Source organism: Lepidochelys kempii, chromosome 2 (assembly GCF_965140265.1).
Source record: "Lepidochelys kempii isolate rLepKem1 chromosome 2, rLepKem1.hap2, whole genome shotgun sequence".
Lineage (NCBI taxonomy): Eukaryota > Metazoa > Chordata > Testudines > Cheloniidae > Lepidochelys > Lepidochelys kempii.
The window spans coordinates 234067105-234089431 of NC_133257.1; the positions used below are offsets into that span (position 1 = coordinate 234067105).

At 42.1% G+C, this 22327-nt stretch overlaps 1 protein-coding gene across 2 annotated transcripts in view; it reads right to left on the minus strand.

Moving 5' to 3' along the window:
• Positions 1-22327, minus strand: part of PIP4K2A (phosphatidylinositol-5-phosphate 4-kinase type 2 alpha) — a 201284-nt gene that overhangs the window by 174386 nt on the left and 4571 nt on the right. Inside the window, exon 2 of one of the 2 annotated variants that reach the window (XM_073334226.1) lies at positions 11388-11461. The exons of the other annotated variant lie outside the window; for it this stretch is intronic. The gene's annotated coding sequence lies outside the window, so the exon portion shown is untranslated. The remainder of the gene's footprint in view (positions 1-11387; positions 11462-22327) is intronic. 2 annotated transcript variants of the gene reach the window in all.

Genomic DNA, 22327 nt, shown 5'->3' on the forward strand with positions numbered 1-22327 from the left:
TCTTTGAGGGACTGGAAGGCACAATTACTGGCAACTCTGACTGGTTCTCTCATTGGCCACCATCACCAGGGACCCCAGTACCAGGTGCAAACAGAAATGTTCATACTTAGTAGCCAGGATTTGGTACAATCTATCTGCCTGCTTTGATGTCAGTGCCAAAGATGCTGGTGGCTGACATAGGGCCTTTGCAGATTCCATCAGCCTGCACTGATTAGGATCATTGTACATCCCAGTACCAATAAGTGCAGAATATTGAGGGGTTTGAGTGGCACATCCCACATTTCTTCAGTAAGTAGCCTGAAGGCTGCTGCTGCTACATGCCTCATGAGGGCTTAGAATATCATGTAGTCCACAGGAGTGGCTGCAGACTGATGTGAAACACTAGGGCATCATCCACGGATAACGAGGTAGTGGCCGGTACCATTTGTTCTTTGCCCTGCCTGTTGCACCAGAACTGCTCACTCTTGGCTCCAACTTCAGTGATGAAGCAGAGACGATTCCAGTCTCTGAAGCAAGGATGACTGTCTGCACCTTGAGTGCACTGGGAAGGCTGGGCTCGAGTAGTACTGTGGTGCCCAAGTGGCCCGCATGCTATAATCATACAGGCCCAGAGTTGGATACAAGAGGTCATGATGCTTCAGCCACAGGTTTTCGCCTCTTGACATAAAACAAACTAAGGCCTACACTTATTGTTACCTTTCCTATCTCATAAAGTAGGTTTTCCCCCTAAAGTTCAGTCTATTGCAGAGCAGGTAGGCTTCACAGGAACCAGGATTCAAATTTCCATGAGATCACCCCTGCTTTACAAGATGTTTCCTCAGGGAGCAGATATAGAGTGCCTCTCCCCACTCTGCTGTTATACTCGAAGAGTCTTATGCCTACTTATAAGCAGGACAATCCCCCGTCTATTGTAATGTTCCTTTTCTACCTCCAAGTGGTTTCAATTGTTTGCAATTGTGTCTAACGGTTTTCCATTAATACTTTTGGAATGGAGCAAGGCTAGACAACCGAATCTTGCATTACATTCCCAGCTAATGGGTCCATTCCCTCCTGCTTGAATGGAACATCAAGACTTTATCCTCTAGCGACTAACTTTTACTCCAAGACCATAAAGTATATTTTCAAAATAGTTACATTATTCCTTAAATATTACCCATACATAATCACTGTGAGATTATGAGTCTTGATCAGTTACGAGCTTTCTGTATATACCTTATGGATAAATACTCTGCAAGACACGTGCTTGGTTTAATGAGTTTGTCAGGCCTGGAATGAAAGTTGTTTGTACAGACCAGGGTACCTTTTGCCAAGGGGTCTCTGTGTCACATCACCTTTTAGGAAAATAAGTACACATGCATGGTCTGATAAATAGGGTAGTGGACTAGGGCTCAGGAGACCCAACTTAATTCCTAGGACTGTTTCTGATCTGCTGTGTGACCCTGTGCAAGTCACTTCACTTCTGTGCCTGTTTCCATATCTACCCTCTGTCTTGTCTTGTCTATGGGACCCTGATCTCAGTTGCATCCTCTAGGCACTACTGTAATACAAATAAGCCATAACTAGGACACCTGCTACCTAACCAGAGACTTGTTTTGACACCAGTTCAGAAGAGCCTGAAATCTATTTAGGATCAGTATGCTAACTTCCAAGAAAGCGCATTAGATATCAATGTTTGCCCTCAATCAGAAGCCTGTACAGTATAAGGTTATACCCATATGGCACATACAGAACTAAGAGCACTGTGTCCAAATTTCTACACAGGTATAAAAAGACTAGACAAGGTGGAAAAAGTAAAGTGGGTTTTAAACACACACTTTGCACAGGTATAAAGCACTATAGCAGCTGCAAGGCAATAGAGATTTGGACCCCTTGAGTCAAGAAAACTATTTTACAGGATGAGCCTTATAGTAACAGAAATCTCCCCACTATCTCCCCGCTCTTAGGATGGCTATCAATTATCCACAAACTAAAGGAAAATCAATCAGAGTAGCACAGCAGTTTAAGTAAAATATGAACACAACACACTTTGTAAATCCACTGTAGAAAAATTGCTATTGGCAATGAATGCTGCTCAAGTAACTCCATGAACCAATCTATTTGAATTTTAGTAACTAACTGCACCACTCTGAGCCACTGTCCAACATGACCTCAGAGACCACAAGAATTTCTGATGTTTATGGGACACTGCAAGCAGGGTTTCATGAAGGGTATACCATACTGCCAGAAAGGCATTTTTTGCATGTTATTGGTAACTGTTCTCAATTCAGAAGTGAATGTAACAGGTTTGCTTCCAAGCAGCTGATTCAACACTGGAGCTGTTCCAGTCTACCAACTCAACGATCTATGAACAAAAAGGATTTACATGACATATCATAACAGCTCCACAAGGGCACGTTCTGGTCTATCAAGAAGTTAAAGTCTACTTTCAAAACTAATACTTGTGCCAGGTAGCAGAATGGTTGTTCCTTTCCATCCAGTTCCAGCCATCACCAATTTAGTTATATTGTTTGTCTATATGTTGAACGTATTATTTTACAAAGCACTGGAGATGCTTGCCATTATGCCGCTCTGCATTTGTAAGATCCTTCCTTTTGGGTAAGGGTGCACATGTGGGGGCTGTGGAGACAGACAATATTTAAAGAGGGAGGAAGTAGAAAACTATATATTATATGGCCTAGTAAAGATTGGGGCCAAATTATGGCTGCATAGGCAATCTTAATTTCTCATTTCCTAACCTGAGTGCTTGACTTTGCAAACTTCATATTCTTTTAATGTAGTTACATTGTATGCAATTTCCCACATTTTTTAAAAACTAAAAATTTAGTTAAAAAACTAAAAAGATTCTAGCACATGCAACCATATTACCCCTCATATGGGTCATTGGCAGAGCTGGAACCTTTAGACCACATAACAAATTTATCACTTGAGCAGAGTAACTGGTAGAAGTATTAGGTACCAGCCACCTAAAAGGGGAAGATATTTTGTCAGTGGACATCAGCTATTTACTAAATAGTAGAGGAATTTTGATACTTGGAATCTGGGTTCAATTCCAAGTTCTGGAAAGGAGTATTCTCAGCAGTTAGACCAGGGGCGGGCAAACTTTTTGGCCTGAGGGCCACATCGGGTTTCTGAAATTGTATGGAGGGCCAGTTAGGGTAGGCTGTGCCTCCCCAAACAGCCAGGCATGGCCCAGGACCCCCCCCCCCGACCCCTCAGCTTCTCGCCCCCTGACAGCCCCCCCCCCCCCCGCCCCAGGACTCCTGCCCCATTCAACCCACCTGTTCCCTGATGGCCCCCCGGGGACCCCTGCCCCATCCACTCCCTCACCCTGTCCCCTGACTGCCGCCAGACCCCCCCGCTGTTGACTGCCCCCGCTGCCCCATCCAACCCCCCCGTCTCCCTGACTGCCCCCGGACCTCCCCACCCCTAACTGCCCCCGCCACCCCATTCAACCCCCCTCTCCTTCTTGACTGTCCCCCCAGGACCCCTGCCCCCATTCAACCCCCCTGTTCCCCACCCTCTGACCACCCCGACCTCTATCCACCCCCCAAACTCCCCTGCCCTCTATTAAACCCCGCCCCTTTACCACGCTGCCTGGAACACCGGTGGCTGGCAGCGCAGCAGCACCAGGATAGGCAGCCGCGCCGCGAAGCACAGAGCACTGGGTCAGGCTGGGCTCTGCAGCTGCGCTGCCCCAGGAGCTCACAGCCCTGCCACCCAGAGCATTACGCTGGCGTCACAGTGAGCTGAGGCTGCAGGGGAGTGGGGAACAGCAGAGGAGGGGCCGGGGGCTAGCCTCCAGGGCCAGGAGCTCAGGGGCCAGGCAGGACGGTCCTGCAGGCCAGATGTGGCCCACGGGCCGAAGTTTGCCCACCTCTAAGTTAAACCCTTCTGCCCCTCCCATTCATTTCGTTCCTGGTTCCCATCTGTCTCATCACCATCACACACTCCAGCATTCCTGTCAGAATGCTTCCTTCTCCATGATGCCCAGGCAGCAGCAGTGGGGAACACAGAACAAAGAAGACTGTCTCCCCACTCTTAGTTTCAGTGCCCATCACTGCAGCTGCCTTCAGCTTATGGGAGGAGCAACTGCAGGGAAAGTACTGCTCATCTCCAGGATAGGACATGCTCGGTTGCTCTGTGGGGAAGGCACATGAACAATACAGTCAGAATACAGGCGCTGCGTCAGGATGGTGAATGCTGCGTGCAGAGGCATCCGATGAAGTGAGCTGTAGCTCAGGAAAGCTCATGCTCAAATAAATTGGTTAGTCTCTAAGGTGCCACAAGTACTCCTTTTCTTTTTGCGAATACAGACTAACACGGCTGTTACTCTGAAACTCTTCAGAGACTTCAGCTGCCAGCCTCCGACAAACTTCTAATGATCATGTGCATAGCAAAAGGCACATTTTACACCTGATACCAAGGCAAATCCCTTAACAAATTTACAAAAAGAAAAGGTGTACTAGTGGCACCTTAGAGACTTGAGCTGTAGCTCACGAAAGCTTATGCTCAAATAAATTGGTTAGTCTCTAAGGTGCCACAAGTACTCCTTTTCTTTTTGCGAATACAGACTAACACAGCTGCTACTCTGAAACTTAACAAATTTAGCATCCCTGTTAAAAGACATAGAGGGGCTAGAGTTTCTCAGTTAAATAGCTATACTTCCCCCCTCCCACACCCCCTGATGAACTGCTCAAAAAAATTCATCCTGAGGCAGACACTTGCGGCATGGAAAAATTCAACCTATACAGCCTATAAGATTGGCAAAGCTATAAGCAAGCGAAAACAGGATCTTAGAGAGAAAATCATTAAATAGCCTTAACTCAAACAGCTTTACCAGTTTCACTTACAATAAACTTAAGGTTATGACTTGTCCATTTAAGGAAATGGAGTATCAACCTCAATTTTCAATCTTGTAATGGAAAAAAAAATCAGATTTTTAATTTGTTTTAGCAAATTACTATGGTTTGTCCAGAAAGGCTTTAGGAGTCAATCTGTATTTCCAGTTTTGTTAGTTTCAACAAAATTTTACTCCTGGGGGCATTCTACACCAAAAAATTAAAAATTCTGCGAAGTTCTGTATATTTTACATGTAAAAATAACACTATATAATCACACCAGCTTCAATTATTTTGGTAATTTATTTCAAAATATCTGTCAGCAACTATGTCTGTAACTATACAAACAACAAAAAATTCCCCTTAGGAGCAGAGTTAAATAAACCCCAATGACAACCCAGTTCCTGTTTCTCTGCCCCCTCCTCTCCAGAGCCCTGCCAAGGGGACAGATAACTGAATCTCCTACCCCCCAGAGCCCAGCTGCAGGGCCCCCCCAGCCTAGACCCTTGCATCCCCTACCCCAAAGCCTAGCTGTGAGCGCCTCCCAGCCCAGACACCCACATGCCTTACCTTCCCAGAGTCCAGCGATCCAGAGGAAGAAACAGCCTAATGCTGGGTCCCAGGCTTGTACGGAGTTTCCTGCACGCAGCCTCCTTCCTTCAGGGCATGCTGGGAACCCTCCAACTCCCTCCCTCTCTCCCCAGCAGTGTCTTCTATTTGCGAGCTGGGGAGCTGAGCTCCGCTGGGTCCAGGGGCCTCTAATGGCGGCCAGCAGCTCTGCAGCCCATTTTTGCAGTGGAAAAGGAAATTCTGCACAGAACATTAATTCTGCACAAATTCTGCATTGGCACAGAATTCCCCCAGGAGTAAGTCAAAACCCTATATTAGCATTTTTAAGTACACACAATACAAACAACTTATGGCAGAATCTTAGTCAACAGAGACAAGCCCTAATCATACAGAGATTGCATGCAATATAAATGGACACCACACAGAGTTCAGGTAACATTTGATCCACCTGCAAAAAAGTTAAGCTTTTTTCCAAAAACTTCCTGTTTATCACAAGAGTTAGCTTACTACAGATGTGTCAATAGCTTCAAAGGCATAGTGCATAAGTATTATCACTCCCACATCCCAAATAAAACTACAAAGATCCTGTCAGGTTTCTGTTTGAACTTTCAAAAAGAGAATTTTGCTATACATAAGTAGGCTCCAGCTCAGGAGTTTCAACACTGAAATGAATTGTCCTTAATGAGGATTCAGTCCATCTTACTTAGGCACATGAACTTATTTAGTGATGTCAAAACCAGTCATAAAAATAAGACCAAAGAGGTTAATGCAATAATGAATCACAACCAGAGAAGAGAATTTCTTCATGAACAGAATACAATTATCAATGTAGTACGGAGGCTTATATAACAAAATGACAGCATCAATACACATCCTTTCAGCAACAGTGCACTGACAGTGATGTGACTTATTAGGGGATTTAATGCAAGGTTGAAGCAATGACAAGACCAGGTCACTGAAAACTAAACCCTACCTCAAGCCTTAATATAATATAGTACACAAATAAATGATGCCATTGTTGCCAACACTATAGCTATATATAGTTTACACATGAAACATTCTGGTTGATTTAAGAGAATTTTAAATAAAGATTTTTCAAGTTATTTTCATTTAGGACACAAAATCCAAGTTCTACATCCTTACCTGAAAAAGTCTTGCATGTAACTAGCTGTGATATTTATTTTAACCGTTGTTTACAATAAATATTCCTTCACTTTTTCTAATTTGTTGCAATCATGTTGCTACATTAGTCACCAACTTTTATTTTTAAATAGGGAAAGACTTCAAAAGGCAACATTACCTCACTTCTTAGATTACTCCTGAAGTCCATGCAGTTGTCAGCAGATTTTAAATGTCATAGTATGATTTGATTGTAATTTCACTGACTTATTTATGACAAATAAGGTCTCTAGTAGAAAATAGCAATATACACTGTTGTATGATACATAGTACAAAATGCTCATATCAAAAATATCTAATGTTCGGACAAACTAACTTGGTTATGAATACAAGTGGTACAAAACAAAAATGTCCATGTCTCTACCTAGAAAGTTGATCTAATCCATTATACGTACATCTCATCCAGTCAGCATGACTCAGGCTCGATCTTGTTGAGAACCTTTAACAGCAACTATGTTGGTGAGATACACAGAGAAGTCTTTTAATCCATGAGACGAGGAATGCATCTCCTATGAATTAGGGACCAAGACCCCCCTCTGTAGCAATACCCAATGCATTTTTACATTGGCTGGTGAGACAAACAGATCAACCTTCAGGTCCAACCCCAAGATAAGAATATATTGTGAAGGACTCTGGAGTTCAGTTCCCATTTGTAATTTAGGGGAAAAAATGGTCTTCTGAAGTTATCTGCCACGATGGTCTAAATGTGTGTGCGGTAAGAAGCTGAGACGACTATGAGGTTAGCTATGTACCAACTCCAGAGTTTTATTGCTTTGGCACAGAGAAATGATCAATATGTGCCTCCCTGACAGTTGATATAATACTGACATGCCACATTGTCTGTCACTATCTTTACTGTCTTCTATTTGGTTAGCAGTATAAAGCGTAGGTAAGGATTTTGGACAGTTCTCAATTCCAAAAGATTGATGTGGAGAAGCTGCTCTTATAGTGAGCATTTTCCCTGTATCTTGGGAGGTCTCAGATATAAAAGTAGAACATCTGATGTTATGACTACAGGAGAGGGAAACTGCAAAAACGGAATACTTGTGAAAGTTTGGTCATGTCCTTTAACCGGAGATTATAGAACTCCTTGGGGAACAGACAGTAACCTGCTAGACTGTGTTCGCTTGGTTTGTAAACCGTTCAAAGCCATCCCTGTAGACCCTGGAAAGTGCAAACTGGCATGCTGCACTACAAAGATGCAAGCTGATGTATCCTAGCAGTTGAAGACAATCTCCTATTGTTACTTGAGGACTGCCCTGAATATTTGAGATGAGATTCTCTGGTGAGAAAAATCTGCTGGATGGTACACTTTGCCTGTTACAGCATCCAGGGAAGCTCCTATGAAATCTAGATGCTGTACTGGAGTCAAAATGGACTTTGAGGTACATTTGAAGTCCCAGGCTGTGAAAAGAGAACACATGACCTTTACTGACATTAACACTTCCTGATTCAATCTGTCCCTGATCAACCAGTTGTCTATGAATGGGAAAACAATTATACCCAATGTGTGTGAGCAGCAACTACTGCCAGAATCTTTGAAAATACCCTCAGTGCTGAAGATAGGCTGAAAGGGAGCAGCGCACTGTATTGGCAGTGCTTGTTTATTAGAAAACGAAGAAATCTCTTGTGTGAAGGGTGAATAGTGACATGAAAGCGTTTCTTGTAGGTCAAGAGTTGTGAACCAACTTCTAATGAAGGAATCATTGCTGCAAGGTTTACCATTCTGAATTTCTGTTGCTTTACATATTTGTTTAGAGACCTGAGGTCTAAAATTGGCCTTCTGGGGAATCAGTAAATACTCTGAATAGAATCCCTTTCCCATGCTGCACAGGAAATGGTTCTATTGCTCCTAAACGTAAAAGAGAGATCACCTCTTGCTCTAGCAATTGATTGTGAGAGGGTCCTGAAGAGGGACAAGGAGGGGGAACATACAGGAGGAACAGATTTGAAATGGATAGTGTTACCAGATGTTATGGCTTCCAAAACTTATTTGTCCAATGTTATATGCTCCCATGCATCCTGAAAATGGGAGAGGTGGCATCCAAAAGGAGGGAGGAGGGTATGAGGTTGCACCCATAAGACCTTGTTGGTTGGATAGTTGAGACTCTCAACCAGGGGTTTCTAAAAACTGTGGTACGCATACCCCTGGGGGGACACAAGACATCCCTGAGGACTATGAGGGAGAAATTGTGTAATGGTGGATTTTATTAATTATATTTTCATAATACGCTACTCAGATGAAGCTTTAAAACTAGGTGGACATTTGTTATATAAAATACAGTAGTTAATTTACTTCAAGATGTACCAATGAGAGACAGATACACAGTGACAAGGACGTACAGAGCCCTCACCTCCAATCACCGTACAGTGTGGGTTCAGTTGCTTAGGAAATGTCCAGTCTAACTGAGCTCAGAACTTGCGGGGAGGAGGGGGCTGTTTGGTTGTATACGTCGCACTATAACTATATCTGTACAGAACAGTGAAATATGGACTGATGGCTAAAGACAGGTACCATTAAGAAGAAAACACAAAGTATCAGTGATGAGAAAGGTCAGGGTACACAGGAAGCTGGTAGATCTGGAAGACTGTATGCAATAAGAAAAGTTTGGGAACCTCTGCTCTAGACCAAGCCATCAAAACTAGGATAGGTAGGGGAACCCCACACTGAAATTTGAGAGTCTAATGAGTCCTCTTCTGCATTGTCTAAAGAGGGAAGATAGCTGTTCGGCTTACAGATTAGATGAGGGCAAATGTAGTGCTCTAGGTGACAGAAGGATCAGTGTCCGAGACCGTCTTGACACTGAGAAACCCTCAGCCCTAGTTAACAGAGAATACTCCAGCTCAGAAGATGATATCAGATCCTTAGGGTATCTTGAAATACCGATAGTATCAAAGATTGGGCTGAGTGGGAACATGTGGAGGATAGCTTTGGTACCGATGCAGTTGGTACCGAGTACTTGGTATGGGATTCCCTCAGTACTGTAGGTAGGTGAGCAGTCTTTGGTACCATTGTTATTCTTGTTATCAGTACCAAGTGTTATTCAGCAATGGGATTGGTCTGTTCAACCCTGTCTCTGCCACTCTGCATACAGGTATCCAAACTCGGTACCGAATGTGTCTTAGGCCTGGTCTACACTGGGGGGGATCAATCTAAGATACGCAACTTCAGCTATGAGAATAGCGTAGCTGAAGTCGCCATATCTTAGATTGACTTAGAATCACTTACTTCGTGTCCTCACAGCACAGGATCGATGGCTGCCACTCCCGCATCGACTCCGCTTCCGCCTCTCACCATGGAGGAGTTCCAGAATCAACGGCAGAGTGATCAGGGATCGATTTATCATGTCTACACTAGACGCGATAAATTGATCGCTACCCGCCGATCCAGAGGGTAGTGTAGACGTGGCCTTAGATAACTGACTCCTCTTCACCTCTGTGGTACCAGCCTCACTCAGAGCCTGGGAACCTGGTCTCCTTGGGACCTGAGGTTCCATAGCCTTCTTGTGAAACTGACCGAGAGCTTCTTGGAGATTTACTCCTTACCTCCTTCTGCTTAGAGGCAAATGTAGATGAGGACTTTGGTACCGTAGATCAGTAGCTCTCAACTTTTCCAGACTACCTTACCCTTTTCAGGAGTCTGATTTCACGGCACTAAGAAACTACTTGCTTACAAAATCAGACATAAAAATACAAAAGCATCACAGCACACTATTATTGAAAAATTTGCTTACTGTCTCATTTTTACCATATAATTATAAAATACATCAATTGGAATATAAATATTGTACTTACATTTAGTGTATAGTACATAGAGCAGTATAAACAGGTCACTGTCTATATGAAATTTTGCTAGTGCTGACTTTGCTAGTGTTTTTTATGTAGCCTGTTATAAAAGTAGGCAAATATCTAGACGAGTTGAAGCACCCCCTGGAAGACATACGCATACCCCTGGTTGAGAACCACTTCTGTAGATGTACTTGGTGCTGCAGTACTGCCTACCTCTCTAACAGTCCCTAGAGTCCTGTCCACATTGACATATCGGTCACTTGAAAGTGCAGATCTTGCACTTACAGGGGATATGCATATTACCAAGAGAGCAGAAGTGCTTGGAGTGTCCATCACCTATTGGAATAATCTCCTGACAGAGAGGCACCTCTTGAATCCTGAGAGCCCTGGCATTCCCGAACAAAAACAAATAAAAATTTAAGCCTAGAAGGGGAAATCTCCTAACTACATAAATATCGCTATGAACAAAAAGGTGTTTTTTTAAGAAAAGGAAAACCAAAAGGAAAATTGTTTGAACAATTACAGTACTATAAGGTAGAGAAAAAGCTAAATATTAGAGAACAGGCACACAGCAAACTCCATCTTGGGCCAAAGGCAGCTGAGAAGAAACTGAGGGCAGTTTGCCTGTGCAGCCTCAGATATCCTAGGCAAAGGGCATGAAGAAGTGTGGGCTGCATGCATGGGCTGAACGGGCACTGCTGCAAAAAAAAATCTCCAGTCAAAGACACAGGGCACAAGCACAACTGAAGTGGAACACCCACAGGGCGCTACTTGAAGAACAAAGACTTTGCTCCCAAGTGCAGTGCTCAGTGAATGCAGCAAGCCATGTGGTACCTTTTAGGATTTCACAGATCAAGACACTTCAAAAACATACCTGAAAAGCCCTCCATAAAGCTGGTATACTATGGCAGCATGTCATCTAGTACTGAGACAATCCCACAAAAATACGAAGTCTAATTCATTTAAAACAATATCAGAGATTACTCCCCCATTGAACCTGTCACTATATACCTTAAACGACCTTGGAAACTTGCAGACAGATGAACTCCTTGCTCCCTCACCTTAGGTGTGCTGCCCCAATGGAGCTGTAGAAAAAACAGAAATAGAGCACCTCGTATTGTTTGTGCTTGTTGCCCATAAAAAGTGCTGTAGCCATGTTCTATATTTAAAAACATACGTTTCAACATGAGCCCCTATACCAGAAGCTCAGAATTAGATATTATCTTTCTTCAGTCCCATGGTTAACATGGTGGTGTATAAATAGACACATATCCAAGGTATAAACCTTGTTGGTAGCAACATCTGTAGTTAATATTGCCCAACACTTTCTACTGTAGGCAATTTTTCTAAGTTTCTTATAAAACTTTACCAAATTTTAACTATTTGTACTGAAGTTTTCCCATGCTTGTGCTCTAAAAGAAAAAAATAAATTCAGCTGAGGGTACGAAGTGTTTGCAGAAAAAACAGTTCAGAAGGTTCTTCTGATAAGGAGGTGTGGTTGGGTGTGCTGTCTAACCCTTATCGCATTCTCATTCAGAGGAATAGATAGAAACTAATTCCCAATTCCTAACATTCCTCTGCTGCCTAATAAGTAGGCAAAACATTACACTCCCCTCTACTGGTTGGTCTATGTATAGGATAACAGCCTACTACTGTGACCATTTACTCCATTCAAGAAGTAGAGGTTTGTGGCATACATCTAGAAGTTCTGGTTTCTAATCTTATTGATGACCCATGCAATGGATCTATATTGTTTCACACGACGTAATCTGTTTTCTCAGTTTTCCTTTTTAAAGGGGAACTAGGAAATAACTTTCTTCTGTATTTTTTGTACGTAAAGTTTGAAAAACAAGCACTCAAAAGTTAGGAAATACCAGAACGAATGTTGCTTGTGCAACGCTAATTCAGCCCCCTTATGCAAGTGACTTCTGAGGCAGTCTTTAATTACATGACCACACACAATTTGTTTTACAGGACCCCAACTTCACTCAGTGCATCTGGACAGTGAATGAGGCAGAGAGTAACAAGAACAGAAAGGACATTCCAGTGCCAGAAGTAGAGCCCTGAGCAGATACAAAATTTGTATCCACATCCATTCCGTGAGCAGCAAACATGGCCTGCAGATATAAAGCAGATATCCACAGATTTGCAGGGCTCCAGTCACAAGAGACTAGGACCCAAGGGAGCCGTGTTCTATTCCTGGCTCTGCCACAGACTTTTTAAGTGGCTAAGACTGCCAATGCATTTGCAAAAAGGGGGACAAGTTAAGGTTTCATGGACAACGTTGCTTCTGGCATTTCTTAACTTTTGAATACTAGACTTTACAGGTCTTATCATTCAAGATATTAAATACAAAGGATATCTAGACTCAATAAGAGACATTTCCATGGTATTATACATAGAGATCTTCATTGATACTTTTGTAGGATGCTAGGTCAAAGAAGTGGGTTTTGTATTTTAGCCCTTGCTCATAAAAGCAGTGATTTAAATATTATGCCTTAGTAGAAATGCTACCCATATAGTTTTACTAGCGTCAGCTGAACTTTCAGCCCAGAGTCCACCTATCATAACTGAAGGATGTTTTGTGCAATATATTTCCCTGTATAGAGGCTCTAGGCATGTGCATAAACATTAAAAACCAGTTAATACACAAGTGTTGTAAAACCATTAGGGCTGCTACACAACACACCTGACAAACCCAAGTAAGGAAGTGAAAAGTTAAGGTGCCAAGGAGTACTTGCCCTCTACTCCTCCAACCACAAGCACATACCTTACCACTACTACAGCCACTGTACACCAGACTAAGCACAACAAGTTTAAATCTGTTCCCCTTTCAGACACACCACTTTATCAAATTATTCACTCCTCACTCTCAGACCATTACTAGTTGTAGATGGTTGATGTAGTATTTGGCTGTGTTGGGATAGGGTAGTTTGGTAAAGGCTTTTGTGAAAAAAGTCTGTCATGGAGAGTAACCCTAGGGGGCAGAGTCCTTTACAGTTATAATTCAAGGCATATCTTACTGAAGAAAGTTTACACATTTCAGCCTCAGAATAGAAATATTGTCCAACAGCTAATAAATATTTTGGCCTGCAGTATAAATATCCATTACACAACTATTAAGTGAATTATATGCCAATGATACACTGTACATAAACAGTTACAGTTATGCTGTGGCTGTACTGCAACACTCATTAACACAATATGGCAACATTGTTTCTGAAAAAGTGAATTAAGTCCATATGCTAAGCTTCATGTGCATTGTGAGCACAACTAAAGAGAACAATAATCAAAACAACTGAACATAGAGGGTCCCAATGCAAGACAAAGAGGCTTTGTCTATCACCTTTCAAACTCTTTCGTTAGCGATATGCAGATGAAAATTTTGCTTCTAATACTGAAATAAGCTCCCTGCAAAAGGATTGTTTTGTTTTATTTTATTTTTTGTCACCACACATACACAGGAGCATTGTGGATGCAATTCTACCCTATAACTATGGAATAGTGAAATTTAGTTATACGTTAGAGCCATTTCACAGCAACTTAGAATCAGTTTTGAATGCCTTTGAAATTGAAATATTTTGTATTGATATTGAATATCTATCAACTGCAGACATATACCTAAATTTCAGCACACTAAGTGGACAGTAGAGACAAAATTTCAGACACAACACTTAATATTAATACTTCTTGCAATTCACCTGTGAAAGATTCAGTGGCTCTCTATGAAGCATAACAAGGAGACAGAGTGTGCATTTTTTAAATACAAAGATTCTGCCCTATGATTTGTGTATCTGCATCCTATTAATATTTAACCTGATCCAGGCAGAAGGCAAGTGTGTTATATGCCTTGCTCATCATTGAGATGCTGTAAACTCATTGGTAGGGCCCCATCAAATTTACAGTCCATTTTGGTCAATTTCATGGTCATAGGATTTTAAAAATAATAAATTTCATTATTTCAGCCATTTAAATCAGAAATTTCATGGTGTTGTCATTGTAGGGGTCCTGACTGAAAAAGGAGTTGGGAGGGGTGTCACAGGATTATTGTAGGGGGCTTGCAGTACTGCTACACTTACTTCTGCATTGCTGCTGGCAGCGGTGTTGCCTTCAGAGCTGGGCAGCTGGATTGTGGTGTCTGCTGGCTGGGAGCCCATCTCCGAAGGCAGAGCCGCGCCAGCAGCAGCGCAGAAGGATGGCATGGTATGGTATTGCCACGCTTACTTCTGTGCTGCTGCTGGTGGGGTGCTGCCTTCAGAGCTGGGCACCTGGCCAACAGCTGTTGCTCTCTAATCACCCAGCTCTGAAGGCAGCACAGAAGTAAGAGTAGCAATACCATGACCCCACTAAAATAACCTGCGACCCACCCACCCCCCGCAACTGCCTTTTGGGTAAGAACCCTCAATTTGTGAAACATTGGTCTCCCCCATGAAATCACAGAATATCAGGGTTGAAAGGGACCTCAGGAGGTCAGCTAGTCAATCCCCTGCTCAAAGCAGGACCAATCCCCAACTAAATCATCCCAGCCAGGGCTTTGTTAAGCCTGACCTTAAAAACCTCTAAGGAAGGAGATTCCACCACCTCCCTACGTAACCCATTCCAGTGCTTCACCACCCTCCTAGTGAAAAAGTTTTTCCTAATATCCAACCTAAACCTCCCCCACTGCAACTTGAGACCATTACTCCTTGTTCTGTCATCTGCTACCACTGAGAACACTCTAGATCCATCCTCTTTGGAACCCCCTTTCAGGTAGTTGAAAGCAGCTATCAAATCCCCCCTCATTCTTCTCTTCTGCAGACTAAACAATCCCATCTGTATAGTATAGGGTAAAAGCACACAAAAGACCAGATTTCACAGGGGGAGAGCAGATTTCATAGTCTGGGATGTGTTTTTCCTGGCCATGAATTTTGTAGGGCCCTAGTCATTGAGCAGTTTCTAGTCACAATAATCTGAAGCAGGTCAGTAAAATAAATAGCTCTGCCAGGTGTGCCAGTATGAGGGTCATCAAAGTTTCCAGAGCTCAAGTTTTCCAAGATATATCATAAGGATCTGTGATATTTCTCCCTGCAAGAGACCTAGGGTTTGCTCATTTATATCTTTGATTTAGCTGACATGTATGCAAAGCCTCCAGTAACCATACCCCTTGTTGGCTATATGTCAAGTGGCTCAAAAGTATGAATTAAGACTTCTGTAAGAAGTGCACACCCATTTCAAGGCAATCTGAGTAACTGTGTGGTTTTTAGAGCACTTAGAAGAGCCAAGCTTTACCCAGAAACCTATCCTGAACATTAACTATACCAGAACTGCTACAATTATTGTTATATAAGAGATGTAGATTTTAACATCCTCTTCAGGATTCATGAAGAGCTAAATATCTTTAGGTTGTGTGCCAAACAGATGTTTTATGTGGTATGCAGAAAACATAAGATACTTAATGAAAAGGGAAGTCCTCTTGTAAATGGGTGTAAGATTTAGAATTGATTCCTTATACATACATGACCACTCTCTGCTTTTAGGCACCTCACATGCACAGGAAAAGGTGTTCCATTGTCCACGAGCAGCTCTTATCACTATAAAAGGTGACATGAGGTGGTCCAAAGCTTTATGAACTTAATTAGCACTGCTCACCATAATGGTGAAGCATGATTCCATTTTAGAGATTGACATATTTTGCAACTTGCAATCCAGGAATGGCCTTAATTTTAGATCAAGCTATAGGCAATTGTGAAGTTTGAGGGAAGTCTCTGAAATGCCTGCAGAAAGTTAGGCTTTGTTTTTGTTGTGCTTGTTGCATCCACTAACAGGTCTGTAGTCAGCAAGGATAGGAAACATAGGGGGGTGAAGACAGACTGGATGAGGAGCCAGAAAAGGGGGAACTGGAACTGGCTGGGCAAAGAGAATGGAACTAGGTCTAGGGGGAAGGGACAAGGCAGAAGGGGGTCAAGCTTGGGAAAAGTGGGAAGAAGAGTCTGTCTGCTCATTAGAGCACACTCCCCTCCAGAGCTTTAAACGGAACCCCAAGAAGAAAAGAATCCCAAGCCTTATGATTTCAATAAGTATCACGAAAACCCCAGCAAAGCGTATCTCATCTTTCTCTAGTGTTGGTCCACAGATAGGGGAAAACTATTGCATTCAGTTACTCTGTCAGATCACGTGGCTGAGGTCTGTTTGGTGGATCTAAAGACTAACCCTGCTGAAGACTCATGCAAGTGCTAATATGATACCACCTTGATAGAATTTCTGCTTTTGCCATTTGCTTTTTTAAAAGTCTAGCAAATTACCCTGAAAAAAAACTGAACACTAATTTTGAAAATTCAAGAACTGAAAAGTTAAGAAATGCCAGAATTAAGGTGCCTTTGCAATCTTAATTTGCCCCCCAGTGCATATGAATGATATAGTCTTTAGTTTTTCTACAGGACCTCTGCCCATACAGTGAACAGGATGGATCTACTCTGAGATGCCAAGCACTTACCCCTGCAACTGAAGTCACTGGGAGCTGTACTTTGAATATATGAAGTGATATATAATGCTAAGTATGCTGAAAAAATCAGATCCTAGGTGTCTGAATGGGGCATCCAGAATTAGTGGGTTCTTTTGACTATAATCTCAGTGCCTCTGCTTCCCATCTGTAAAATAAGGATATTACCACCCCTTCACTCCACATGGACTCAGGTGCTATTGTAATGAACACTGCAGAAAAGCCAATGCAGAAAATAATAATTCCATCTTCAGAGCACGGTTTTAATAGTGTTCAATAAATAAGGCCTAGGGCCACACACTGAACAATGAGAAGATACAAATATTGAATAACCCTTCCTCCACCCTATAGTTGGCACAAAAGGTGTTACCCAGCATTCATTAGGTCAGGAATATGAACAAGGCAGCTAGGAAGGGCACATGAGAGAAGTTAGAGTCCTTTCTCCCTCTCAGAAAGGCAACAGGAAGCAGAAGCTCACAGGCTCAGACAATAAGCAAAACCTGGGCCTGCGCATAAGCGAGTACTTTGTAAGCATGCCTACACTGCTTCCGAGTCTTTGTAACTTAACTACCTCTGCTGAAACAAGCCACTTAGCATTTCTGAACCAAACTAAAGAAAGTTCAATTCTTATTTCCAGTATGTTGGGGCCATGCCAGAGAAGTGATCCAGACAGAGGTATCTGAGTCTTATAGTAGCATGCCATGTTTTATTTTTGTCTTGTTCCCACTCCATTTTTCATGTCACACTTGTGCACGCAGGTCAAGTCACACTTGTGCACGCAGCTCTGTTATATATAACAGAAGTTTACAAACAACCATTTTAAAATATAAACCAGCCTGCAGCTGATTCCAGGCTGGGCTACTGCTGGACTGAACAAGACATGGATGATAGGCAGCAGAAGAGACTGGGGAAGAAATGCACGACATAAGTCAGGGAGGAGTCATGATGCTGGGGCAAGGACCAACAAGGGATTGAGTGGCACATGGGAGTATTATCCAAAATTAATAAGCCCACAAGAGAGAGCTGGAATGAGAGAGTTATACCTGGGTTGGACATTGGCTAGTGCAGGAAACTTAGTCATGAAGACTAACTAATGTCTGCAACGGGGAGCCCCGCTTTGGCAGACTTCAAAAGGACAGTTAGAGCAAGTCTCACTACCTGCAGCACTTCGATAAACTGATTTTTTTAAGGGGGGGTGGGGTGGGTGAAGGAACCTAGGGAAAGATTCTCAGACTGTTAGAGAGAACTGAAGTTGAAAACACGTTTCAAGAGACTCCAGCTAAAACTCCAGAGACATTCCTTACAAGAATTCTGTACTTTTAAGAACCAACACTGAAGATCCACAAGGGACAAATAAGAGATTTATTCAGTTCTCCTCTGCCATATAATCCTTCATCCATTACGACTCTATGAAACACACACAGCCCACACAACTATCCAACCTTAACTTTGCCCCTTGAAGTCTGGCATATAGTATGGAGATAAGCATCTCAAGTTTGAGGCAGCTCTCAGGTTATTTACTGAGTCACAGTCTGCATGGCATACATTTAAAAAACTAGATTTAAACAAAGCCCACACAAACTTCTAGGTACCAAATCAACTAGATTTACTGTAAGTTACAGGGCAACCTCTGCTGGACTACAGTGAAGTGAGGGAGGAGAAAATTTAATGGTTGCTTTGTTAGAGGGGGCATCTAAAAGTACATGACTGGTTTAGAAAGAAGCCAGAGTACAAAGCAAAAACAGGCGGCGATAAGAATTAAAAAGTTAATATAAGGCACTAAATTCACACACATTACTTTTTCCCCCTTAGAGACTATAGGCCACCCTTAAAAGCCAGGAGAAAGCCACACAATTATAGAAATTAGACTGTAAGTCCCTCAGGACCAATAGTGTATATATAACTTATAGCTTTACTTTATAACAATCTTTCCACAACTTCCCCATTAACCACTCTGGAAACATCTCTACTGACAATTCTACCCCTAGCTTACAAGTAACTCTTGCTGGTAAACAAAATATAGATTCATCTAACATTAAAACAGCAAGCATATAGTAACTCTATGCGTAAGCAGCCTGTGGGACTCAGTCCCACAAGGTATTTGAGGCCAAAAGGATAACAGGATTAGACACTTACATGGACAGTGAGAAAAGCCAGTTACATTATATAGGATATAAAGAGCCACCCAAATGAATAGGAGGGATATAAACCCTTCTGCCTCAGAGTATAGACAGCCTCTTACTGATGGACCTTAAGTAGTTTCTTCCTCTGGGCTGTTAATTCTGTACCCTGCCACTTTGGGCCTTCTTCTACCCTCTCTACAGCATCTGGTATTTCCCTCTATCAGAGGGTGGATTACAAAACTAGATGAAGCACAAGCATGAACCTGTAAGACAATTCTTATGTTCCTTATTAACTTGTTTGCTCTCTTAAATCCTGCCTCTCCCTGCAAAGGTTAATAAACCTGTTAAATTTAGAAAATTGTTCTCTATTTCCGATGTCAAGTGGAAAAAGATCAGCCTTCGCAACATCCTAGTTCATAAACTCAAATTACAGACTGAAACAGCTTTCCCAGTGATCTACTTTAAGACCGACTTTGCTAACTCTTCCTGTTTCACACTTACTGTGCATCTTAATCTGTGTGTGTTATCAAAGATGTATTTGGATTTTGGAGGAGATTATTAACTGCACAACATTTTTGCAACAAGAAAGTCATGTATACGTGGTCCCCCTTTCATTACCTTATGTTGGTTATCCTTTACTGAATTATCAATCCTGTCCGTATTCCTTCAAGAGTTTTAAATACCTTTCACACAGCAGAAGTCAAGTTTCCAGGTATGTATTTTCCTGGTGTCCCCCTGGGACATAAGAGCCAAACACTCTCCAAGTCTCTTGTGGCGCCTACAGCATAGTGAACTAGGTTTCCAGTAAAGGCTTTCCTGTTTCCTTTGCGATTTTCTTCAGCATTCTAGGATTTAGTGTATCTGGGCGTGATGCCCAGTTGACTTTTTTTTAATAGTTCTAATTGCTTTATTAGTTGCTCTATTACCTACACCTGCTGGTGTAATAAACCACGTTTTATTTCCTCCTGTCTCCCCTTGGAAAGTCTTCTCCTAGTGTCTTCTAATGTCTGCTTCTTTCAAAAAAATACTACAGTATTTTTATTCAAGTCTATCATTAATATATTTTGAATTCACATCGACTCCTTCAACTTCTAGTCTTGCCATTTCCTTCTCTGGAGAAAGCTACTATTTTGACAACTGCAATAACAGCATTCATCGCTGCTATGAATAATAGCTACGCAGTTGCTAGTACAGTTGGTATGCCTGGCCCCTCCCTCCCCTGAACAGATATTTCTTGAGTAATCTGTGGTGCAGACAGCTGATGCTACAAGACAAAAAGCTGCGGATTTAAACCATCAGGTGTTAAACAGTCTTAATTATTACTTTAAAATGTATAAGAAAAGGGGAAGAGGGTCTCTCTACTCAAAACTGGATACAAAAAAATCAGCTCAAGAAGCAAAGGGATCAGAAGCATAGTGAACCATGATAGCAGCTGTACTGCTCATCTCACAGTCACTCCTATAGCTTGTTTGGAATTGAGTGGCAACTGCTGCTACTACTGAGTGTAGATGAGTCCTTTAAAACCCCATCTAACAAAGTGTTTGAATAAAGACTGCAATTGAGTTTTAGCATTTTCTCAATCTTCCTATCATCCTTCCTGATATTGTAGAGATCTAAATCTCGTTTCTATGTTATTTTCCTAATGTCTAGAAACCAAAGGGGGAAGGGAAAAGATTTTATGAAACAAACTGCAATTCACCTTATAAACCTATTTACTCAAAATAAGGTATACATTAAACCAAAACAAGGAGCTTACAATTAAGTAACACCACCGTTGCACATTGCCTATATGCCAAGTGGGGCAAAGGAGTTCTAATGTAGCTCAGGATTTTCTGTCTGAAAAGAAAACTGCATATTGCTCCATCCAAGTTCTTAAACATGCAATCAAGACAGCAGACTGAAGTAGGGCAGTCAGCTGAAAAGTACCTGGGAGTGCTATCAGGGATCACCAAATCCCAACTGGCAAAAACAACCACCTAGTACAGTGGTTCTCAAATTGTGGCTTGGGACCCCAAAGTGGGTCACAACTGATTTAATGGGGTTGCCACAGCTATCTTAGACTTGTTGTGGCCTGGGGCTGTAGCTCTTGAGCTTTGGCTTCGGTCCCCCACACCTGGAGTGGGCTCGGGTTTCGGTCCCCCCCTCCTGAGGTCATGTAATAATTTTTGTTGCCAGGGCAATGAAGTTTGAGAACCCCTGTTCTAGGGGATACCAGCATAAACAACAGTAGACACAGGGTCATTCTAACTTCATCCTGGTACCAAACCAACCCCTTGCAGCTCTGGGGGAAAGATATAAAGGTGGCATATGATCACCTTGGCCCTCCACCCTTCTCTCCCATTTCAAGGATAGAGCCCTATTTGTTTTAATAGCATAACCAAAGTCATCTTTGCCATTTTCAAGTGTCCAACTCCAATAGATAAGGTTACTCCTAAATTATGCACATGTGGAGAACTGCTTGAATACATGAAACAAGGACTTAAGTTATCTTTGAGGTTACTATGATTGCAACATGAAAAATCTCTCACCTGGAGAATCAAACTCCATGTTCTACTCTTCTACTTCAATAGGCCAAGTTTCATTCAATAGCATATTTAATCTGCAATACTCCAAATAAATTAGTTTTGGCATTTTAAAATGAGCACAAGTGCTCTGTCTTTCTTGCTACTTGAGTATTCTGGGAAATGTTTACATTAACTTTAGAAAAATTGTTTACATTACTTCAGTTACAATACTTGTAATACAGTCAACTGCTAGTTTCCCATCACATCCTTCAAGTACAGGCATGTTGAGTCAAATCAGTCTCTAATCTTGCACTATCGAGTAGCAACTTTTATATTTACTGTGATTAGAATGGAAGAACCACTTAGTGAATTCACCTATAAAGACTAAAACAGATTTGCTAGCCAGCTTTAAAAAATAATTTAAAAAAATCACGTGATATTTGCCTACTTTCCAGAAGTTCCCCCTCCTTAACAATTCATATCTCCATCAAGCAGCCCTGCTTATCTCTCCAGTCACCACCAACTACGTATTCTTTCCCTCTAGGCTTCTAGACAGCTCTAGAACTTTGTTTTCCAATAGGCACCAGAACCTGAGTGCTCTCAATTTCCTTTTTTTACTTTAGATCAATTTTCATTTACAGATTCAGATTAAACCTTGATGTTTCTAGCATCAAGAGATTTTCAGAACATATTGTGGTTTTACCAGTTCAAAATGACAGAAGACCAAAAAAAAAAAAGCAAGCACAGATCCCGGCGGGGGAGGGGGGGGGAAGAAATCCTGCTTGATTTCACCCCTTCTCCCCAAGGGAATGGGAATTCACAACAATACCTTAGTAAGGCACTTTG